Below are 7,035 nucleotides of genomic sequence, written 5' to 3'. Positions count from 1 at the left end.
ACTGGGAAGCTGTTCTCAGAGTTATCGCACTACCTGGCAGCCGTTGGATCTACGGATACCATCATACCCGCCCTAAGGGAAAATTAGCTTCAGCACTTACCTTGGAGGCTCGCGTATGGGCACAGATCATGTCCCATTATGTCTTTCCGAGTACTCACGAGTCCTCCTTCACTGCAGACATGGCCGTTCTACTATGGTGCATCCTTACAGACCAGCCTCTGAATCTACCAAGACATATCCGGAATGCCATGGGACACGTACAAATTACGGGCAACTTACCTTTTCCCGCCTTGGTCTCAGATCTTGTCTCAGCAGCTGGAGTCTCCTACAGAGCTGGAGACACCAAAGCCATGCTTCCACGGGATGATCAGTATGTCCCCAATGGAAAGTACCTTAGACTTTCAGCAGCCACTACAAGCCTTCCCACTGCTCCGGTTGAAGATACTCCTTCTTCAACACCACAAGCACCTACAACAGATGAACTGCTCCAGCAGATAATCAAAAGATTAGATCGGCTAGAACAGAAAACGAAGTTAAGAGAGCGCCGTAACGAGCGCCAATTCAAACACCTCAATGAGCTACTCAAGGGACACTTCAAGGACTCAGACACCCCGGACTCCACTTCTTTTACCAGCACAGGGAGCCATGATGGTCCCGACTGTGGAGATACTGCTACCAGCCCACCCCTGTTCCTGACAGATGGCACCGAGGACGGTGCAAAGCCTTAAGTGTGGGGAGGTCGGTCAGTACCTGACTTCTAGAGGTAATTTCTCTTCCCTAGCACCAATAAATTAGGATATTTTAGTTAGTTTTTCTTTCTTTTATAGAATAGGATAAATTGCATAGTAATAGGTTAGTTGCATGCATGCTCTACTTGATTGAAAAGACAATAAGTTTCTTCTAAGACTCTATCTTTGGAACAAAATTTCACTAATTTAAAAAAAAAAAAAAAGAAAAACATTTTTTATGATAAATTTTCTTGAAGTTGTATTTGGAACATGATGTTTGAGCTAAAGAACACACAACCTGTGAGATTTGAGCCTTTATGAATGGTTACATTATTTAACCATAATTATTTTATTCTTGTGTGTTTACTTCTCTATGATTGTAATCTATATTTTGTTTTATCTTATATGTCCAATATTTATTATATTTGTATGCTTGCATATGATTGAGGCCATTATTTGTTTAAACTCACTTATCCAAATTAAGCCTACCCTTTTTCAACTACCTTTGTTAACCACTTTGAGCCTTTAATTCCCATTTTTCTATATTTCACCACATTACTAGCCTTAAGCGGAAAAACAATTGTATATCCCAAATTGAATCTTTGGTTAGCTTGAGATAGAATTGTGTGTGCTAATTAAATATGGGAAATTGTGGGAACAAAAGTTATTAAGGGAATGTGTCATGATAATTTAATGGGAATTTGGATACCTACTCATGTGAAACTATGAGAATTAAAAATCTATGTGCATTGATAAGCTATGTTTATTTTTGCTTTTATTTAAAAAAATTTTAATAAATAAATGAATAAGGGGACAAAATTATCCCAATGCTGAATTGAGAATTCAAAGATCAATGCACATATGATAAAAATTAAAATAAAAAGTTGATACATGAGTATGGAATGTAAAAGGGGAATTCTGGGTAGCTAGGTATGAATTCTAAGGTTATGCAAGTTATATAGGTTAGGTTGAAGCTTGGGTTAATTAAAGATTCAATTTATAAGCTCACTTGACCATACATGTATCCCTACCTACCTTGGCCCCATTACAACCTTGAAAAGACCTCATGATGTTTGCATTGGTATATTAACTGTTGTTGATTGGTTAGGAGAAGAACAAAAGTTAGAGAGCATGATTAGAGAAGGATAGAGTGATTACCCTATACACTAGAGAGATTAGAGCGTACATACATCATTAGTGAGGGTTCAATGCTTGAATTTTCATATTCCCTGCTTTCATAAGCTATCTTCTTGCACTTTTATCTGTCTTACTGTATAATTATAGAATTAGTGGAATTTGATTTGGAATTATTTTGAAGAGCTTCTTTACTTTTGATCAAGTGGACATGAATCATATAGTTGCATTCATATATATAGGATTGCATTGCATTGCATGAGTTTCTGCATGTTCATACTTGTTTACTTTATCTCCTTCAATTAAGCACGAGAACATGCTAATGTTTAAGTGTGGGGAGGTTGATAAACCATTATTTTATGGTTTATATTGTGTTCAATTGTGTGGTTTTATCATGATCCTTACCCACTTATTCATTAAAATATCATGCATTTATATTTCCTTCCTGAAATTATTACATGATTAAAAACTGCTTCCTAGAGACTTTTAATTATGCATTTTAATTCTCCTTTATTCCATTCGATGCCGTGATCTGTGTGTTAAGCGTTTCAGGCTTTATATGGCGTGAATGAGTTGGAGATTGGAAGGGAAGCCAGCAAAAAATGGAAGGAACACAAGAAATTGAGGAGATAACCAGCGAGAAGTGACGCGGCCACATGGCTCATGCGACCGCGCGAAAGAGGAGAAATCGCAGTGACGCGGCCGCATGGCTCACACGATCGCGCGGACTGGAAAAGCACGAGCGACGCAGAGGCGTGAATGACACGAACGCGTGGCGAGGAAAAGCGCGAATGACGCGTCCGCATGGATGACGCGATCGCGTGGCATGCGCGATCTGCATAATTTACAGAATCGCTGGGGGCGATTTTGGATCCTATTTTGACCCAATTTTTGGCCCAGAACAGCAGACTAGAGCCAGAGAACATGCAGAAACCAAGAACAACATTCATTCTAAACAGTTTTTAGTTTTTAGATCTAGTTTTTTACTCCTCCTCTAGGTTTTCTCTCTACACATTCATAGTTCTTAGGATTTTAGTTTCTCTTACTTTTTTGGCATTGGAACACTGAGAAGAGTTATTACCTCATCAAGACTTCGTCATTCTAGTTCATTTTCTTTACTTGGTTACTCTTCCATGTTCTTTGCTTTGTTAATTTTACCATTGGAATATTCTTATGATTATTTAATACAAGGATCACTTTTATTTTTAATTTTTATTTACAATGTCTTTCTTTAATTCCTTTTCATATGCTATGAATTTTACCTTTACAATGGGTGACTAGTTCCCTAACTTGATGGGGAATTAATTGAAAGGAACCTTTGAGTTGGAAGGCTTGAAAGAAAAATTGTAATTGGGTTTATGGTTGGATTGCCTCCTAATCACTAACACCAATCCCTTTTAATTAAGTGGATTGCAACTTGTGAACGGACGTAGCATTCCAACTTGTTTGACTTTCCTTCACCTAGTGAAGGATAACTAAATAGGATAACCTTTAATTGTCAATTAATCCTGAGAACATTCCAACAATAATAGGGATTCCAACTAATCAATTCCCAGTCAAGGCTTTTATTTACATTATTCAAATTCATCAATTTAAATTCCTGTTTGCCCAATTCAAATCTTTTTGAAAACCTCTGATTAATAGAATATAGCACACTTTTCTGCAACTCGTTGGGAGACAACCTGGAATTCATACTCCCAGTATTTTAATTTCAATTTTCTGTGACACCTTTCTAAATTGATAGGCGGATTTCTGGCGAATTAAGAACTATACTTGCAACGTATATATTTTAACAATTTTTAATTCGCTAATTTCTGCCCGCATCAATATAGTAGTCCATACTTTGCTCGAGATTCAATGGCCCAAATCGGCGTTCCAAGTCAGCATAAAAATTCTGGCGTCAAAACGCCAGAACTAGCATAAAAGCTGGAGTTAAACGCCCAAACTTGCACAAAAGCTGGCGTTTAACTCCAAGAAAAGTCTCTACATGTAAAAGCTTCAATGCTCAGCCCAAGCACACACAAAGTGGGCCCGGAAGAAGATTTCTGCATTAATTACTTATTACTGTAAACCCTAGGCTACTAGTTCTCTATAAATAGGACCTTTTGCTATTGTATCTTATCTTGGTTCTTCTGGTTCCCTCTTTGGGGCCGAAGCCAATGACCACCATTATCACTTTTGTATTTTCAACGATGGAGCTCTGCTGTTCTTCATGAATTAATGCAAAGTACTATTGTTTTTCTATTTAATTCAAGCTTATTCTTATTTCAAGATATTCATTCGCACTTCAACTTGATGAATGTGATGATCCATGACACTCATCATCATTCTCACTTATGTATTTTCTACGGTGGAGTTTCTACACCCCATAGATTAAGGTGGGGAACTCTGCTGTTCTTCATGAATTAATACAATTACTATTGTTCTCTATTCAATCACTCTTGATTCTATTTCTAAGATACTCACTCGTACTTCAATCTGGAGAATGATATGATCCGTGACACTCATCATTATTCTCAATTCTATGAACGCGTGCCTGACAACCACTTCTGTTCTATCTGAGCTCAACATAGTCATTGGGCGACAACTTAAGTGCGTGTCTCTTGTGTATCTAATACACGGACCGAGTCCGTGAGATTATTATCTTCGTGGTAGAGGCTAGAACCAATTGGCAGCCATTCCTGAGATCCGGAAAGTCTAAACCTTGTCTGTGGTATTCCGAGTAGGATCTGGGAAGGGATGACTGTGATGAGCTTCAAACTTGCGAATGTTGCGCGCAGTGAAAGTGTGCAAAAGGACAAGGGTCCTATTCCGACGCTAGCGGGAACCGACAGATGATTAGCCGTGCGGTAAGTGTACTTGGTATTTTTCATCCGAGACGAGAAATCTGACAGTTGATTAGCCGTGCAGAGATCGTACCTGGTATTTTTCATCCGAGAGGATCATACAGCTTGCCATGGATGGGAGCACGCATGATTGGAAGAAGACAATAGGAAAGCAGAGGTTCAGAAGCAACAAAGCATCTCCAAACGCTTATCTGAAATTTCCACCAATGAATTACATAAGTATCTTTATTTTATTTTATGTTTAGTTATCTTTTAATTATCAATACTCATAACCATTTGAATCCACCGGACTGAGATCTTCAAGATAACCATAGCTTACTTCAAGCCGACAATCTCCATGGGATCGACCCTTACTCACGTAAGGTATTACTTGGACGACCCAGTGCACTTGCTGGTTAGTTGTGCGGAGTTGTGAAAAGTGTGAATCACAATTTCGCACACCAAGCAGCATGATCAGTATATACTATCACCTTTGAACCAATCAAGTATTGTGTAAATTTATCAAATGCATATACAATTGCCAAGAGCTCTTTCTCTGTGGTGGTATAATTTTTCTGTGCTTCATTCAACACCTTGCTAGCATAATATATAACATGATGCAGCTTGTCTTTCTTTTGTCCCAATACAGCACCAATTGCAAAGTCACTTGCATCACACATAAGTTCAAAAGGTAATTCCCAATCAGGGGGTGTGATGATTGGTGCTGTAATGAGTTTTCTCTTTACAGTTTCAAAGGCATGCTTGCAATTGTCATTAAAGATGAAAGGACTATCAATCAATAGCAAATTGCTCAATGGTTTTGCTATTTTTGAAAAATCTTTAATGAACCTCCTGTAAAAACTAGCATGTCCAAGAAAACTCCTTACTACTTTCACATTAACAGGTATAGGAAGCTTTTCAATGATTTCTATTTTTGCTTTATCAACTTCTATACCCTTGCTTGAAACCTTATGCCCAAGAACTATCCCTTCAGGAACCTTGAAATGGCATTTCTCCCAATTCAATACCAGGTTAGTTTCTTGGCATCTTTTCAAAACAAGAGTTAAATGATGCAAGCAGGTGTTAAATGAATTACTGAAGACAGAAAAATCATCCATGAAGACTTCTAAAAACTTTTCCACCATGTCAGAGAATATAGAAAGCATACACCTTTGAAAAGTTGCAGGGGCATTACACAGACCAAAGGGCATCCTTCTGTAAGCAAAAACTCCAAATGGACAGGTGAAGGAAGTCTTTTCTTGATCCTTGGGATCCACCACTATTTGATTGTACCCAGAGTACCCATCCAGGAAGCAATAATAGGCGTGGCCAGCCAATCTTTCCAGCATCTGGTCGATGAATTAGAGAGGAAAATGATCTTTCCTTGTAGCATCATTCAGTCTTCTATAATCTATGCACATCCTCCATCCAGTCACTGTCCTGGTGGGAATCAACTCATTTTTTCTCATTGAAGATGACTGTCATTCCTCCTTTCTTTGGTACAACTTGAACCAGACTCACCCATGAGATGTCTGAAATTGGAAAGATTATCCCCGCATTCCATAGCTTCGTGACTTCTTTTTGAACCACCTCCTTCATAGTTGGGTTGAGCCTTCTCTGGGGTTGAACTACAGGCTTTGAATCTTCCTCCAATAAAATTTTATGTATATAAATAGCAGGGCTTATGCCCTTGATAACATCAATCATCCAACCCAAGGTTGTCTTGTGAGCCTTCAACAATTCAATGAGCTTTGTTTCTTCTTCTATGTTCAGAGAGGAATTTATGATTACTGGTGAGGCATCTGCTTCCCCAAGAAATACATACTTGAGACGAAGGGAAGGGGCTTTAATTCTTGTTTTGGCTTCTCCTCTGTCTTGCTTTCAAAGGAGATTTCTACCACTTCCTCTTTTAGGAACTCTTGTTCCTCCTCTATTTCCTCCTCTTGTTCCTCCTGGTTGTCATCTTCCAGTAGCTTTTCCTCCACTTCTTCTATCACCTCTACTCTCATGTGCTTCTCCTTCTCTAGTGGATATTGCATGGCCTTAAAGACATTGATGATCATCCTTTCATCATGCACCCTGAGGGTCATCTCCCCTTTCTCTACATCAATAATGGTCTTGCTGTTGCTAAGAAAGGTCGTCCCAATATGACTGAATTGTGTCCCTCTTCTTCCATGTCTAAGATAACAAAGTCATCAGGGAAAATGAACTCTCCAATCTTCACGAACAAGTTTTTCACAACCCCATTTGGTATTTTCAGTGATCTGTCAGCCATTTGGAGTGACATCCTGGTAGGCTTGACTTCCTCTATTGCAAGCTTCTTCATTAGTGAGAGGGGCATCAAATTG

The sequence above is a fragment of the Arachis ipaensis genome, chromosome B04, assembly GCF_000816755.2.
Source record: "Arachis ipaensis cultivar K30076 chromosome B04, Araip1.1, whole genome shotgun sequence".
Classification (NCBI taxonomy): domain Eukaryota; kingdom Viridiplantae; phylum Streptophyta; class Magnoliopsida; order Fabales; family Fabaceae; genus Arachis; species Arachis ipaensis.
The sequence above is the reverse complement of the archived record's forward strand: the minus strand, read 5'-3'. Positions refer to the sequence as shown.